Raw genomic sequence first — 19141 nt, 5'->3', positions numbered from 1 at the left:
ATGTACGTTCTCTCAAGTACATGCTTACTCTTATGTATGTATAAGTGTGTGAAGGTGAGCGGTATGGACCATCCTGCCTGTGCAGTTAGCTGGCGCTCTGACTCTGCTGTGGATCAGGAGAGGTTGTCTGAAGGTAGAGGAAGGATTAGAGCACTTCAAAGCAACGCTCACTTCTAAGCTGGCTGATGCAAAATCCGCTTTGTGTAAATGGACAGCCGGCACTCCAAAAAAAATCCCGAGCCCGGAGTCGAGGACGACTCGACTGTCCTGTCCATACAGATATTACTTGAAACAGACTCGACTCAAACACTCCCAAGGAGGACGAGTGAGTATATGCTCTCCAGCTTCAAATGAATAGACTGACAGCAATTATAAAAAATGATTATCATGACGACATTCACACACAGATTTGTTGCACACAGATTAGTTTTAAATAGCTGTTATTTTATACTATTTACAATGTAACAGACTTATATCATGTTTGCTTGTTGCTAAATAGCTTCTCAAATGTTTTTCAAGAAGCAGGATGGTAACTAGTGGATATGCAACACATTAAATCCCATAAAAAATACATCATATTCATCAAATCAGACCAGATTGAGTTTTGGCCAATATCAGTCTCACTTTACATTAGTTTATTTTTACTTCAGAGATTTAGATTCATCAGTATTGCTGATAAAACACACACATCGAGAGAGGGAGAGAGAGGAATGGACTGAGAGGAATGGACTGAGCTCCCGGCCGTCTGTGTTGTGATATTAAGACTAGGAGGTGGGAGGGTGATGGAATGGCTGTGGTCAGAGTACAGCGGCTAGCAGGGCCGCTTCAGTAAGTCCTAAATCACCAGGAAACCAGACCGTCACTCTGATGGATGTGCTCGGCACGCCCCGGATCAGGAAACCTCCAATCCGTCTCTTTAGAAGAAACGTTTCAATACGGACACACTGGGCTGGGTCAAACACTTACTCTCTGCACAAATAACACAAAAAAACACACTAAAATGCATGCATGCAAATATACATGAATGAAAACCACACAGCGTGACGCACGCCCGGTAAAAAGAGCCAGCAGAGCAGTCCAACAGATTTATGTGAGCAGAGGTGCTGTGGTCAGTTGAATAGATTGGTTAGCTGGCAAGGTGGGTGGGTTCTGTAGCCTTAGTGGCCAAGACAAACCTTCTAATCATATGTATAGCTGATTTATGCTGATAAATTCTATCTGGAAAGAAAAATCCATCCGCAATAGCAGTTCTGCCCAACCAGGAGATATCCGCACTGAGGTTTCAAATCTTCTGCAAGAAGTCGTTTTTATGTCAAAGAGAAATCATAGTCTCCCTCATTTGCAGCTGAGAATAACTTTACCTCATTTATTTGTCACCTTATATTTGTTCTTGTGAACAAATATTTAATTGCAGGAAAATATTGCTAAAATAGGGATTTTTTTGGAGGGGGGGGGGGGGATTTTGGAGACAAACCTGAGTAGATAATGAATTGCAGGAAACTGACAAGTCACTGAACATCTAAAACATCATTATTAAAAGTGAAATATTTTTTCGGATGCTCTTTGAAAAATATAAACCACAACAACGTGAAAAGGGAGAGCTTTTAAATCTCGCCCTTAAATATAACTGACCTTTTTCTGCATTGTTTGTGGCAACATTTATTCCGACATTTCAAGTCTTTTATTGCAACTCACTTGATGTGGTACAACAGGAATGTGTCTCCGAACATGTAGCTGTTACTGAATGTTAAAGATGAGGCACGAACAAGCTGGACGTTGACCAGGCCCTCGAAAATATGTGTTGTATCGTATGGAGTCAATATGGAGGCGCTCTTGGCATTGTCCCGATACTTGGTGCATGTTATGTTTCTCCAAACAGATTCAATTTCTGCCAGAGGATCCGTGCCAGCTCCTCTCCTCTTATTCCACGCTTTGCTTCTCCCAGCCACAATAACTGGAAACTTCTTTGTGCACTAAATTATCCCATCCGACTCAGTAAAGCTCCCATAATTAGTGTCGAGCCACAACAGAAAAGGTTCTCCAGTGCCCCAGAAAATGTTTCTTTAGGTCTGTACCATAAGTGAATCATCTTTGTGAACCATTAAACAGTTCTCTACAGCACCATTATAACTATTTTGGTGATAAGTGATTAAACATTGCTAAACTAGATTTTTCTTAATCTTAAAAAAATGGACAAAATGTTCCAAATGAAAATGGTTAAATATGCAACTATAATGACTCAAGAACTGAATATAAAAAGAAGAGGAATTTCTCACAAACCTTTTGAGCGATGTGCAGCGTGTGAAGAGCAGCCATGCTGAGTCAGACCACAGTGGACACTGAGCAGGGCACAACACGACAGCTGACCGAATAAAGAGAAAAGATGTCGGCACTACGGACTTATCGCTCGACAATAACATCACATAGTATGAAGATGACCACACAGACTTTCAATCGTTTTTTTTTTTTGCAATGGAGAGTTATGTTCCCCTAATCTGTGTTTAGCCCTGATGAATGATTAGTAGAAGAGGAATGGAAATGAACATCTGTGTGTGCAAGAGTTTGGCATTAATTGAGTTGGAATACAGCCATTGGAAGCACTTTTCTACAGTCAAAAGTGAATCTCATAATCGGGTATACAATAGAGCCGGGGAACCATCTGCATTTCAGAAATACTTTAAACTCTGGATTCATTTACTGTAAATACTTTTGTCTGGGATTATCACCAAGTAAGCCACAGTTTACCATCTCTTTAAGTCCTCTCTAAACTGTGTGTAGGTGTAAGTTTGTTCCTCTGCTGTTTTTCTGAAAGTACGTGTCTGGTTGTAGAGCCTGGTTGTCCCACCAGTCTGAACTGTCTGAGACAGCTGGCCTCTCTGAAGCAATCGGAGAGATCACTGGCCGCGTAGTCCTATTTTTCTTCATGTCAGGCCGCAGAATGAAGAAATCCACGGGATTAGTGCTTGGTTTGTATTCACTGACAGACTGGTGACAGGCCAGATCGAGAGGCAGGGTTTCATATTCAGTGTACCACGCCCCGGCAGACGTGCACTATATTTGAGCTTTTAAAGCATTAACGACTGTATTTTCGAAGGGAATACACTTTAAGACTTACTGGTTTTTCTTTCCCAAAATGATTAGTAACCCCATAATTCTCAGTTATTATGGGTTCTTCATGACCAGATGGCTAGAGAGCTGTGACAGCATTGTAGGAGCTGTGGACTAAGTTTCACTAAGATATAGAATTCAGTTATGAGTAACCAAATCTATATCACACACTGACACTAAATGATTCAAGTTTCATTTCTTTTTTTCTTTTTTTATTGGTAATGAGACATTATTTCCTGTATTGGATAGTTTGAGTTTTATGTTATTTTTAGTTCATTTTTTGGCACTTGGTTCTCCTTTGGAAAGTTTTATGGTAAAGAAATACAGAAAGGAGAAAGGGGTATGACAAATGTGAAGGTCCCCTGCTTGTGGTCCTATGGTTAGCATGTTAACCACGAGGACGGAAAGAGGCCCCTAACAGGGAAAAGAACAAACACAACTACACTGTGGTCACAGGGAAGTTGATCGGCCTTCTGAGGCCTTCCTTTCCCGTTGTTATTTTAATTAAATTTTTTTCCTGTTCCACTCAATGCTAGTAATATTGAGATCTATAAGATTACAATAAGTAGGGCTGGAACTGTATGCTGATGCAGTATGTACTGGACCATAGGCTGAGCACTGATGCACTTTCCCATCGGTTTATTTGGCTCGCTCCAAAATCCTTAGCAGAGTAGGGAACCACTTAAAACACATTTTTGAGATGCCGCATGTCATGTTGATGACAACATAACAAAGACTAATTCCACTAAATGTGATTCTAAATGGTTGCAGATGTCACTTTGTATGATATTGATCCGCGGTGCCGCGCTGTGCTCTGCGTCTCAACCAGCAGGTAGGCAGCACCAACCTTTCCCTGAGTAAGTTTGTGCATGGCTGCATTGATTAGGTGTGACTACTCGGGTCAGGGGCCAATTTGGGGTTGCCAGAGGGTCAAGCGTGTTGTCCAATAAAACAGCGGGACCTCCAAAATGGATCCGGCCAGTATCCAGGCAACAGGAACCTCCCCCCACCACCGTACCCCGAGAGCACCCGCCCGGTGGTGATTGAGACTGCAGGGCTCCATTCTCTTTTCATCAGCCTCAATTCATCTGTTCCTACACTAGGCCCAGATGAATTAACCTGAACAATAGAAACAGGGGGTCAGTAAAGCATTCGCCATTGTCAACATGGAGAGCAATTACGCAGAATGTACAGAAAACAATTTAAATGCCAAATCGTTTGTGACCGCATTGTTCAGTTAAAGCGGTGTAGTTTGGTCCTTTCTTTTAACTTGAATATCTGATAGGAATGTAAAACTATGTGTACATAAAGAACACGGTCTGTTTTTATACACCACGCACAAATGGAGAGTATATTTTGCACAAGGAAATATTTGCACGGCCTAATAAACAGTTCCACCTTGAATGCGATGTGTGTGTCTGTGTGTGTGTTTGTTTGTGCAGGTCGACTCTGTAATTTATATAATTTATTTCTGTGACTAAAATGCCACTGAACTTAATGAGACCTTATTGCATCACAGGTCAGTTCACTCACAGACAGGAACACTAAGAAAATGCAATGTAGCACCCACAAAATGTCCCACTGATATGTTTTCAAGCTATTAAGTCATTTTATTAGAATAACACATGCCTTTGGTATCTAATTATGTCAAGTGAATTACAAAGTGATTTTCAATGAAGAGGAGTCAGCAATTCCAGGATTACATGCTTAGTTGAATTCAATAAGGCGGTGTATACTGTAATAGGAAACCACAGAGAAATCCATACTTACCGCATCATCTGATAAAAATGTCTGCTTGCTGCTCTGCAGGACTCTGTTAAATCTATTAAAAACACTTTGTTCTCCTGCTAATTTCAAAATAATATGCTGATTACAAAAAATAAATAACAGGCAACGGTGGTAAATTATCTTGCACCAATCAAATAGTTATTAAAAACAGCATGAACTATGGATCATTAACATTGTGCGTCTACAGGGACGAAAATATGAGAGATTTTTTTCCGATGATCTTTCCCTGCAGAAGCTTGTTGTTAAAGTCAGAGGCATAGAGGGCTTCAAGGGGAACTCCACATTTACAATATCACACAGATTTGAAAGAAAAATATCTAGTTTTCTGTGGCTCTATAAAAAGCTGTAGGAGCTCAGGGAGAATGATTGGCAATGCAGTGTTGCCTACCTATTGCCTTCAACTCATTCACATTAATAATACACCCATTCATGTCACAGTATATTTGTTGTTTTTCTCTTTGATTACATATATGCTTTTTTTTTTACTTTTTATATGATACGCTTGATGGATGAAATTTTATGGAAGGTAAAAATAAGTGCTGATCATCGAAGGCATTGTCTGCTCAACTCTTCAGAGGCAAGGAGTTATTTTTGGAAACACTCAACATGACTCTGAAAAGTGCTGTCTGCGCAGTATGCAAGTGGTTTACATGAAGTCAGCGTGTTGTTTTATACAGTCTAGTGCTGTGATTGCCAGCCTGGGGGTTGGGACACCCAAAGGTGCCACAAGAAATATCTGAGGGGTCACAAAATGGCCCATTATATAACAATATTTATATTTTCTTATTTTTTTTGTCTTTGTTATTTTATCATGGATTATTTGGCAATTTTATATCTTCAAGGCCTGAAAAGATACTCAGATAAAAAACAGTGTTATGAACAGATCATAACCCATAGACTGCAATCATCACAATGGGTTGCTGGTTGATATTGTGTCTTTTTAAAGGGTTACAAGGCAAATGTGGTGGGAATGGTCTGTTGGGCCAATAAAAACATTTATTTTTAATCCATGTATTTTGCTACACAAATGCATTATGAATATTAATATTTTTAGATTCATTATCTTAATTTTGTTAAGAACACATTTCAGTTAACAAACAAACAATGTTAAATGCTTCAGTAGCTCTTCAGCCCGAACAAAAATAACACATTCTTCATTTGCAACCTTGACACCATGAAAGCCAAATAATAAATGATATCTATGATGAGCAGTAAAAGTCAGCAGAGAATGATAAAAGATGACAAGACAAAAATATGAGTTAATTTTACTTTAAATAGAATGGACATTGCTGAACAAGTCGTGTGTTGGTTGGATGAGGAATTACACAGCTTCCTGGAGCTCCTGATGAGACACGGCCTCTTACAATTGTAGCCCAACATTTTCACGTTGACTGGGCACCACAGTAGCAACCATCAATGGGCCCACAGCAAAGGTAGTAAAAACAGAAGTGAGACATGACACTAATGTCTATTGATATTTTTCCCTCGTGCTTTCCCCATTTATTTTCTTTTTTAAATGAAATACCAGCAAATACAACAACAACCTAACCTAACAATGACTTGAGTAAAGTACTTTGTACCTGTCAGGTGTAAAAGTTAATAAGTCCTTCCCATGAACTACAGTTGTCCCTGCTCCGCAGCACCTTGCTTAACGTACAGTCCACAGAGAGCACTTCCACCACCTACAGAGACCCCTAGAGAGGGGCCCAATCGAGCACCAGGGCCTGGCCCTCGGGAGTCATGACCAGCATCATCCATCCTGTGGATCATGACACTAATGACTGTAATGTGTGCCAAGTGGTTTACACTGCATCCTGTCCCTTCATCCCAAAAACCTCCACGGCTGGAAGTAAGGACGGTCGTCCCTGGTGTCCACTTGAGGTGTGTGCTTGCGTGTGTGTGCTCACTTGAGGAGTTACTATAACTGCGTAAAGACGGGGATTTGCACTTCTCTATTCCAAATATTTGCTCTCCCTGTGTCTGATAATGAAGATGATGCTCTCCCAGTTTTCCCAGATTGTTGAGAATAGGTGTGCGTGACTAAGTGTGTAACTTGCATATGTACTGTATGTGTGTGTGTGTGTGTGCGTGTGTGTGTGTGTGTGTGTGTGTGTGTGTGTGTCCATGTTATCCTCAGTAATTGGGCCAGCTCGGCTCTCCTTCTGAGCCCCCGGAGGTAGAAAAACTCAACGTGCCATTACATCCTCCTCCTCGCTCCCTTCATTCAATTTGTCACACAACTCCTCTTCTCCCTGCAAGTGTTTGCGTGTGTGTTTGCATGTGTGTGTGTGTGTGTGTGTGTGTGTGTGTGTGCAAATATGCATGTTCAAGTTTGTGTATGGTTGTGAGTTTTCAGAGGCTGGCATGTATGGAGTGTGTGGATTTGTTATTTGTGTGTGTGTGCGTCTCATAATGAAGCCATATGGTCTGTCTGTTAGTGTGCGAGCTGCCAGCACTGGGAGCTGTGACGCTGGCAAAGAGTGCTGAGATGAGACGTGAGTGGCATACCCCTGTCTTCTTCTCTTTTCTCCTCTCGTCCGCTTTCTTCCTCTTCACTGTCCGTTATTTTATTTTCCTCTCTGCTCCTCCTCCTTCCTCCTGTTGTCTTCTGCCCATCCCTCTCGCTTCGCCTCTCCTCTCCTCCCCTTTCTTCTCGTATCCTCATATGTACTTCCTGCCCATCTGTTACCCTCTTCTTTACTCCTTTTCTTTTTCCTTTAACTTCCATCTTCTCTCACTTTCCTCTTAACTTCTCTTGCCTTTCCTTTTTTTTGTTACTACACCCACTCCAGACTCCTTTTCTTCCTCTCCTCTCCTCTCCTCTCCTCTCCTTTCCTCTCCCCCGTCCTCCACATTAGTCCCTGTTGTTTTCGCTTTTTCCCTCCCTCTCTCCCAATAAGATTAAGTAGTGTGAAACAATCCAATTTCCACATTTTCCTGTGATGCCCGGAGAGGAGACTGTGGCCTGACCTAAATTTACATGTTAGGGAGGGAATCTAGATGACAGCACACGGAGGAGGGAGAGTGAGAAAGAACAAGCGATGAGGAGGGGGCATCAGGGAGTTCCTTTGGAGAGTAAGAAATATATTCATCTATGTTTTTGTTCAAATGGATATCCTCAAAAGGGAAAATTATGATTCCCAGTTATGTCTGTTATTTAATTGCCTTTCTTTTGAGAAAATAACTAATCTACCTCCTGTATTACATTTGGTATCAAATGTAGATGGATGACATTATCTAATAAATATTATAAAAGAAAAAAAAAGATAAGAAAATGATTTATTCAGATTGGTTGGTGTCTTCATAAATTATTAAATCATAATAATATTAGTTAAAAAAATTGTGTAATGTAACTATACATATTGTAAAGAAGAGAAACTCAAATGAAAAATATGAATCATATAAATAAGTTTTAAAAGACAATGACAATGAGTTACTGTACAGTAATATGGTGAGAAACAATGGGAAATTATGACATGTCATTTTTAAAGTAGAAACAGAAAAGTATTTTATAATATGCACACTATTTCATTTTCAAAAAACATACTATCACTTAGTTGTTTTGAGATGTTGGAGATTTGTCTTGTGCATTTCTTTTAAATATTTTTGTTTAAACAATTTGTCTTTTGAACATATTAATAGTGCAGCACAGAGTTAAAAAGCACAAGATTCTTTCAAGAAATATTCTATAACATAAAGATGAGGATACTTAAGAGTGAGAGTTTTGCAACGGGACAACTCCACATTACTCTGACACAAACCGTTTCTGTAATAATACAGCTGAGATGTTTTGATGACCTCTTTGTCTAACTTGTTATTTAATTACACATTTAATAAACACGTGACTTAAATAAATTCTTTTTTTAAGTGTGGTGTTGTCTCACAATGGGTTTTGCATGCTAGACAAGAGCAAAGATCTATGGTTACATATTGGTTATCATACATCGACTGGGTTATTTTATGAACAGGAACAAGTATTGCAAATAGCGCAATTATAACATAGCATTTTAATATAACGTAACATTACATTATTGTATGTAGATATTTTTGCATTTTAAGACCATACAATGATGCATTGCTGGTGGGTAATAACAATAATAACTTATAATTAAGCCCTACAGTAATTTTAGTAGTTTTTTGTTCTAATTTTGTGCTGACCCTTTTGCAGACACAAGTCATCATATATCTATAGATTTTTTGTTTCACATAAATTGGCTTGAACAACAGAAATGATGAAAGACCCGGAGCTGTCAGAAATGAATCAGCCTGGATTACACCATCTTCAACCAGCGAAACAAAGAACAATTTCAAAATCACACCCACGTAAATATTATGTATTTTTCATATTCTGATCTGGTGACAAATTAATTGATTGGGAAAACTAATCCTCTACAATATTTCCAGGCCCTTCCTGCTATATGCACGTTAAATCCCAGCTAAGAGATGAAGGCTAAATATACAAGCATATACAGTTGACATACTGTATATGTTGAAATGATAACACATTTAATTGAGTTTTTTTTTTTTTTTATTATTTTCTTTATAGTGTGAGGTATTTTTGTGTGAAGAGAGAGAGAGAATAAGTCAATAGCAGAACTTTATCCAGGAACTATTTCTCTCTTCATCTCGGGCTCTCCCTCTTCCTCTATTTTTGTCTGCCATGTGTCCTCCGCAGGGAGCAGTCGAGGTAGACTGCTTCCGCATGCATGGGTGTGAGAGGAAGATTCCACACCCCTTCTTGCTGACATGGATGGCTCAGTTTTGGTGTATTTGTGTGAAAACACTCACGCAACGGCACAAGACGGTTTGTCCCTTAGCTGAAGGGAGTGGGCCTTCCACTCTGTGTGTGTGTGTGTTGACCATTTGTTGGTATGACCTGTGTGTCTGTGCACGTGTGTGTTTCTGTTCCAGCTTGGTGGCATGAGTTAGGCCTCTGTGTTTGCCAGTGTTCCCGTATGTGGGATGGCAGCAGCTTGCGTGATCAGAACAAAGCAAGAGAGCATGACAGAAAATCCCTCAATACCCGGCCTTTAAAAAATGCAGGAGGCCAACGCACGCAGAAGCAAGTAAGGTACATAAATGTATAAATTATGGACTAAAAAAGTCTGCTTCAAAAAGAGGGAGAGATCCCCCACATGAGGCAGCAAACTTTATTGCATGCGAGGAGAGAGCGGCTGCAGCTGCTGAGTGTTTGCTGGGGTTCCTTCATTCTGTCTTGCTAAATAATGAGCCAGCGCCTTTCTAATAAATGGACCGTGTCGAGCTCCGCTGCCAAAAAGTTGGCATCAAGCCAGAATGGTTCGCTTTCAGGTTGGCTTGCAAAAAAAACAAGACTGTAATGACAAAAAGTTATTGTTATTATGTGTGTGTGTGTGTGTGTGTGTAATGATCTCTCATGCATTGTTTTGTATTATTGACATCCTGAAATGCCACTGTAGATTCAAACGCCACACCAATGACTGTTATAAATTCAAAAAATGAATGATTTCAAATACAGGAAATTATTAACAGTAAACACATAAATTAACATCGAAGAAAAAAGAAAAAGAGAAATATGCATATCCACATATCTCAGGCTATGACAAAATAAATTGTTTTAAACAAGAATGTATTTTTTATTTTTTGTATCTGATTACTTTCATTGTAATCATATTGAAATAAGTGAAAATACTTTTAGAGCTTGAATTAGTAGTGCCAGGCCTTCTGATTATCTTGTTGGTCATGTATTGTCTTACTTTTAATTATGTCTTTTTACTAAGATATATCAACGCCACAAAACAAAGTCATATTTAAACAGAAGAGTAAGACAGTTCCCTTGAGCGAATTGAATTAGTTTAAGACTAATGTCAGCTTTACAAAAAAATATTTAATGTACATCACTTTTAGGATTTATTTTCCAGCAGCAGATAATTACAATGTGCTTTTCTTTTAATACAACATTTACAGAGTTGATTGACTATTCAATTATATAGCTATGCCAGGTTAATACCTTGTAGTTTACTTTTACTATATATAACTAAACTGTATTACATATACAGTATAACTATGTTTATCAGTAAATATAATATTATATCCTGAAATCATCTCTGGTACTGTGCAACTGTTCTGGACTTCCTTAAATCTAACTGACTGTATGAATATAATCACACATGTACCAGGACCAGTGTTTAACTCTAAACACCAGTACAGAAAAAAACAATCCAGCTTCACTGAATGTCCAAAGAGACTACAGGCCTAATTTATGTCAAATTTCAATGGGCTTTTACTTCAAAAGTGAAGAATTTCAATCAACTTTTAGGAGCCTACCAGTAATTGTGTCAACCATCGTGTTTTAGCTTACACACATTTTAAAAGCAAAGTCATGAATAAAGCAGTGGACTATAATATGATAGAATAAAACATATGCTTTTCTCTTTGCTTTGGAGCCGGTAATTCTTTATTTTTACAAAGGCTGTCCTGATTCTGTGGCGCTGTTATTTAATGCTGCAATTTACTTTATGAATTCTGCAACTGTTCTGAAGTCACCTCATAGAAACACACCACCAAGGTTTCATGTCAGACTACCAAATGATGCAGCCGCTTTCCTTTTAGGCACTCAGCGGCAGTGTGTTCTTTTGTGCAAATGTGCAAAAGTGTGTGTTTTCCGTGTGTGTGTGTGTGTGTGTGTTTGTGCTTATGAAGTGCGCATGCGCGTTCGTCCGGCTTCCTGGAGTCCTCTTTAAACTGTGCATCAATGCATGACTAACAAGTCAGCACACAAGTCGGTCCTTGCCCGCTATGACATCGCAGCGTCATCGCTGGGATTTAGACGCCGCCTATCATCGCTCAGGCAGGGTCTGAAAATCTTCACCACACAGAGTTTGCATAGTAACATACTGTTGCAATGCACTTCATGTGTTCGAGGCATGCCATTATTCCAGGTGGGAGTGAGAGGCTGCGTCATATAAGCTGGTCAACTGAGGTCAAACTCTATTTATGTGTCTCACTCCCAGATGATAAGAATGCTTAAAATAAAAGAAATGCAATGCAAACAACCAATAAGAACACTTCAGACAAACAAATGTGTATATGCTGTGTACAGTTTTTTTTTTGCATAGACATTACAAAAACGAATATGAATTTGAGACAATAAACATCAAAATCACATTGAAAAACAATGCATTATGTCTACATACAGTTACATGGACCGCCATGTAACTGTATGGAACTCTTTGGAGTCAACATTAGAGAAGTATAGCATGTCACCAGCCGAGGCAAACGGATATTTCACTGTATGTTGCAGTCTATATTAAGGAGAGAAAGGAAGTTCTCCGTCAGGGCATGGTCAGTGCAGTGATGCTCACACTGCGCTGGACAGAGTATACGGATCATAAACTAACATAAACACGTCACCGCAATGTTGCATTCCTTTGGACTAAATACCGTATGGTTCGGCAGCCCTCCCCTTATATTTGTAGGTGCAAGTTGCAAAAATATTTGTTTGATACGAAAGGGGGTGAATTATTCAAGGATTATTTAATAATGCAGGGAAGTGAGGGGGAGACTCAAAACCATGGCAGTGAAAACTGCTCAGCCTGGCTGCCTGGAAGCTCCTGCCACAGATTCGGAATACGCATTGACCTGTTTTGCTTCTAATTGGCAGCCTAGACTTCTCAGACGCACAGCCTTCATTTTTCACTTGTATAGTCCCTTACATATATCCCATTACTGAACAAAGTAGTGAAAATGCAAATTTGCTCATTTGCTTTTCCCATAAGCTGGAAGTCTGCAGGATGCACCCAGAATAGCACATAACTCAGTGACACTTAGTGCACAGATTGTTGAGTGTGTGTTTGCGTTAATCTGGGAATCCTACAGATACCAGTTTGACGCAGACACAAGTGCTATCGTTAGAAAACAGCTGCACTTGTGACCAAACAGAGAAGGCAAAGTACAGAACTAAAGCCGAGATGATATAACATCCCCAAAAACACGCACACACACACACACACACACACAGTCTACTGGGCTGATCTGTTTAGATGAGTCACCACTTCTTAAAGAAGCAGTGGGTGGTTATGGCACCAGCTTTAAATAGACAGCATACAGAACAGAGTCAATCTGTAGAGTAACTGAGACTGACAGAGAGAGAGCGAGATGGAGAGTAAGACAGGAAACACAGGAACACGAGAGAGAGATTGGGAGAGTGTATTTGAGTTGTGCTGAGCCGGAGGGCTAAGAATCATCTCACATCCGCCATGGAGGCTGGTTGCAGGGTCAAACTCAGTGCTGTGGCGAATGGCCCTGTTATCACACAGCTTTACATTCGCTGCGCTGCCTTTACTCAAAGGCAGCAAAACAGGGCTGGAAGACAACCAAAAATAGAGACGCCCAATTAGAACTGCTCCCAAAGCTTTGATGGAATTAGCAGTGAAAGGGGGCTTGCATAACCCTAACCCTCCCAGAAAACGACAAAATGTGCAGACAGCATATGCAACGCTTGTCCTATTTACTGGAAATGAGTCCTGGGTCAATTTTATGGTGCCGTGAAAAAAATTAATCAAAACATAAACAAACAGAAGGTAACTTGTTCTTTCTTGTTTTACATTTTTGTACCACAGATTTTTGCTTTAATGTCGCATTAAATGTGGCCCGGTGAGGAATTGTCCAGAGGTTGGTGCGTAGCCTACAGATATGCATATATATGTATGCTGGTATATATCCTCCACATCAGCAGCAGCCTGCCCGCCTCAGGCTACACAGCCTCACACTGCAGAAGGGAGAAGCTTACAGTTATTGCATCAGGATACTGTACACCATATTTCTGAATTTGCCTACTGCCAAACACTGGCATGCAACTCAATAGACCGGCATCTTCATTTAGTAACACTTTGTAGAAATCCCATTTATAAATGTTGAATTATTGAAAGAGCATATTGAAATGATGCTGTTCAGGCTCGTGGGCAAATAAGGTGGTCTTGGTTAAAGAGTTCAAATCAAAACTGACTACAACCATAAATTTGACCAAAGTCATGCATCAAAAACATTCACCTCATATATTTTCAAATAAGATATGTGCAACTGATGATTATCAAAAAATATTTTTGAAAGTAACCAGATGAAACAAGCCATTGGCATGACATTTTCTAAAGATATTGTAAGCCGTGAAGAATGTCTGTTTACAGTTTACAAGTTTGTCTGCATCTTTATAGAGTTTTCCTTTGTCTTAGCTTTATGATTATACATCTCTTAGTTCACGAGAGGAAAGGGTTTTCTTTCATGAGGTGAACCGCTGTAAGTATAGCATTATTATTGCTTCGCACATAAACGAATACACACAGTGTCAGTGGAGATATTTTGTCCCCGGGGGTTTGATCAGAGCCTAGCAGCCAATGGCTCGGCTGCTAACTGGACTGGAGCAGAAACACATCGGCCGTCCAGTTGTGCTGGACAACAACAAACATTTCTACAGTATATCACCACTCTGAATATTCATCTCTGCCTCATCCCTCAGAGTCATCGTGTTTATAGAACATAGAGAATCTAGTCTGACTTAAATATAAAACATTCAACCAATCATTTTATTGTTGCCTTATACCAATGACAGAATGATGAAGCAGAAAAATTATATTTTACATTATATCTTACAATTGTACTGCATAGTAGCGGGATATTTCGCATTTGAGCTTAATGACTTTACAGTTCTTGACCAATGGATTTTGAATCAAATGATCAAATAACTGTTGTAACTGTCATTTTTCATTGTGACCATTTTCATGCAGAGCATTTTGATAATATAAGGGACATTGCTTAATTTATATGTCCACAACTACTTAAAGGATATATGATTTTATATCTTTTGTTCTTTCAAAAAATCCCATGAAAGAACCAAAACAAAAAAAAATGAACTGACCCTACTGTTCCTATATGTCTTATTCCTCTGTGCCATAAAAGACTAGTAAAATACATCATGTTCCTTCATTGTGATCAACATGGACGCTGTAGCTTATTTGCAGTCCATCCCAAATATATCATTAGAATTAGTAAAAACTCTACTTCTCAAAATACTGCACTAAGTGTGTGTTAATCCACAGTTAAAAGTAGTCCCCAACAAATGAAATCAGACTGGTTTAAAAATAAAATCATCTCATAACACAGATATTCTCAGATATTTTGTTAAAAAAAATAAGACATTCAAAAAAAAAGTTGTCAAGACAAATTCCTTCACGAGGCTTATATGCTGAAAAATGATGAATAACAGTCTTACCCTCCTTATACTGTGATTTGCCACAGTGAGGTAAAGACTGGACAGGCCCAGGCAAAGGCCCGAGACAGACGGGTTAGTGAGGGAGACTTTGGCAGTTAATGAGTTAAGTCTAAGGAGCAACTCCCCTCCTGCTCCCTACCCCAGCAGATAAAGAGCGAGCGAGGCTAGTGTTTGTTGGGAGCTTCCACCTCCTCCTCTCCCGAAGTAAGGAGTCGGATGGGGGCGGTGGAGGTGGAGCAAGTCGAGGGGACGGAGAGTGCCACAGAGCGTGCCTAATCGAACAGGACAGTTCCTGCTTATTATAGAACCAAGCAGGGATAATAAAATCTGAATCAAACTGCCAGCTGAGAGCCACGAGAGAACCCCCTCCTCTTCAATTTTTAAAGTTATGGAAGCGCTTGACACTGAGGTGGATCAAATAACACCAGTTTGCGTGCAAATACTTACTTAGCGAGCCAGAGCGGCCCCAAATCTGCGCAGCCGACACGCAGGTGAACGGCACTGCAGCTCCAGCTAATTTCACCACAACTACCCCCGCCCCACACTCACTCCACCCCCCACCACCACTCCCACGCCCCGCCAACTCACCAACTGTCATAATCACCCCCTAGAGAGGGCACAGTTCATTTCTTTCTATTAGTTTACATGGGAGCGGTGAGCGCAATGACAAATTCATGTTTTGGCTGCCAAGGAGTGGTAGCAATCAAGAAAACACTAACACACCCAAACATATAGGAGAGAGACAGACAGACAGGGACAGCCAAGGAGAGGCTGGCATCTCAGAGTGAGCTGCAGGCCAACCTTTATCTCTTGCAAATTGCGCTCATATGCAGCTGATTTGCATTAGCAAAATGCATTTGGGGGGGGGGGAAATAAAATGCTGCCTGGATTAAGTTTTTCTTCTGTATGTCAGGCAAAATGTTAATACTGAATATATCTGCCAAATTGTTACTGCCAAAGAATTGTTTGTGCCAACTTAAGTAGGTTACGATGTTTTAAAGTTAAGTTCAATTTGGTTCGATGACTAAGTATAAAAAAAGAAGTCAGTGCCAACTACTAGTATTTGGGAGTCAAACTTGGGTTGCTCGTGTTGAAGCAATCCACCTTTCCCGTCCACTATAGCCAATATTCTACACCTGTACTTTTTTTCTGCTCACTAGTTATAGCACATTAAACATACATATATTTGCTACATATTGTGAGTGATGTACAACATCGTTTTAGGTGTGGCTACAAGAGCAACAAAGGACCCTTCTGACCATCACTGATGCTTGTCAGGGGCGAGACAGACTTGTAACTTCCAATCAGAGAATGTAAATAAACACTGCTTCTCCCTGGTGTTAAGTTACAATATATATATATATATATATATATATATATATATATATATATATATATATATATATATATATATATATATGCAGCATTCCTGTAATATCAGAGTTTGTTACCAAGCCAACAACTGCTGAGTACCACATGTTTTTCTCATTGACATGACCACCACTTACTTTTGTCCATGGTCACATTGCTGTGAAGAACATAATGCAAGCCAGTTATTATCATATGCCCCTGTCCAAGCCCAGAGTTTGTATAGGATTCACTTGGGACATCCACACAGCTGTGGTGTGTTTTGAGAAGTTCATCATCGGGAGGATGAGAAGAGCAATGACTAACTGTATGGGATCATTCGGTTTGCGATGTCTGTGATACTAATGAATTTAGAATGTATTCATCCCTTTGGGGACACCTCCCTTTTCTGGGTCCTTGCAAAGGTCAAGATCTACACGTCAGTACCCCAGAAACTGGTGCTATCTACGGGATTCAGAGCATTCATGTAGAAGAAAACAACTATTTGAATTTCTGATTTATTTCATAGCATGTTTTAATTTCAAATGAAAAATAAGAACAAAAATCTGCTATTGATGTAAATTATATTTCTCTTGAAAAAAAAAAAAATATATATATACTAATACTATATACAAAGTAAACAAGAAAGTTATATAGTATCTGCACAACTTGACATACATTACAATTCATCAGAATTTACATAATACATAAATTAGACTCTGCAAGCCTTGAAACCAAAAGTTTCAAATTCAAACTAAGGTGATTCTGCAGACAGCAGACGCTCTACACTAACATGATAATGCAAGACCCATGCTTCCCAAACACAGACACAGACACACACACACACACACACACACACACACACACACACACACACACACACACACACACAGGAAGCACACACTCACATTGAGTCATTAGCAGTAATTTAGACCTCCGTGATGAGATCTGGCAGGCCAACATGACAGGATAATGACTAGGCTGAGTATGAGCAGTACACGAAACAGAAATGTTTTTTTAAAAAAGAAGAGGATTTTGGTGTGTGTGTGTGTGTGTGTGTGTGTGTGTGTGTGTGTGTGTGTGCGCACATGTGGACATAGGCTGTTAATTACTGTGATAGAGAGAGTGAGAAGGCTTGTCACGTTAGCCCCCAGGTGGCATTGACAATAGAAAGTGATTTACATGATGGATATGATGGAAGGATATGGAGTGCTCATCAGGTAGAAAGAGATCATTATTCCTTGAAAAGTTGTGTGTGTGTGCGTGCGTGTGTGTGTGTGTGTGTGTGTGTGTGTGTGTGTGTGTGTCTGTGACAGAGAGAGAGGGAGGCACCTGGGCATTTATATTTACACATTCTCTATTGTCCCTTGATGTTAACCTGTCTTTGTAACACTTCATTATGAAAGACTTTGACTCAAATTGCCTGCATTTATTTTTAAATATTATCAGGCAAAACCATGAAACACAAGTAAAATATACAGAGAGAGCTGGTCCAAGTTCTGAAGAATTTTAATGAGATGAGTGTTTCAACGTTATTTAGGGGACGTTTTTTAAAGTCTGATTTAAAGTCTCCATGTGAGGAAAAACATGTAGATGAACAGTTGACAAATAATTTGTGAAAACATCCATTCAAAGCATTTTCTGAAAGTTACATCAAAAGTAAAAGGGAAGAGAAGGCAAGAGAAGATGATGACACAGGATGAGATATTTAGCAAATGTTGTGAAATGATTTGAGAAAATGAGACAAAATAGAATAGAAGATTTAGGTAATATATTAGAGGAACTTAAAGATGCAAAAGATTCCATCGAAAGAGAGGAGGTGAAACAAGAACAAATGACAGGGTGGCTAGATTTTTTTGTATGAAACATGATGAAACAGAAACAAGATTACTTTTTCTATTGGGATGCTTATGAACGAAATAGGATTTGAGGACAAGAGGGGTCAAAAAACAAATTCAAGTCAACAGAAAACGAGACAAGATGAGATGATACAACCCAAAACCAGACGAAGCAGCAAAAGGACGCGATGATTTGCGACAAGTTCACCGACCCCTTAGTAAATGAGATGAGATCAGACAAACCAATGAGACAAAATGAGAAATGACACAAAATGAAACAAGATTAACCAAGGTGTGATAAAAAGAGACAGATAACACAGCAAAAAGAACACGCCGCCGAGTCTTTTCGGTTTCCTATTAACCGAACAGAGCCTCCATGAAGCCCGCAGATCCTTATCGGCAAACCGCGTCCTGGCCCCCTAATCACTGCAGATGTGATTACTGAATTATCCGTCTCCTCTGATCTTTCCATCTGATAGAAAAACTGCACTTCCTCCTCTCCGGGGCACAATTCAACTCCAGTGAACTGCCACCGTTTCCCAGCCTCGCATCTGCACCCCAGCTCTGATCATATCTCTGCAGTTCAGCAGGAGGAACAGGGGAGATCACACAGAGTCAATTGCCTGTCATGATACATTGGTTAAGAGTTGGCCTTGAAGACCGATGGTTGTAATGTATGTCATGGCTCATAAGCAGCACACATATGAATCGGAGCATCACAGGGCTAAATGGTCAGAGGAGATCTAAGCAGTGAGCAAGAAAGGCATAAGCATTCTTTTCAAGTCTTTGAAGATCATTCGTGTAAGATTAGTAC

The sequence above is a fragment of the Anarhichas minor genome, unplaced genomic scaffold, assembly GCF_050575085.1.
Source record: "Anarhichas minor isolate MPS153535 unplaced genomic scaffold, ASM5057508v1 ptg000004l, whole genome shotgun sequence".
Lineage (NCBI taxonomy): Eukaryota > Metazoa > Chordata > Actinopteri > Perciformes > Anarhichadidae > Anarhichas > Anarhichas minor.
The sequence above is the reverse complement of the archived record's forward strand: the minus strand, read 5'-3'. Positions refer to the sequence as shown.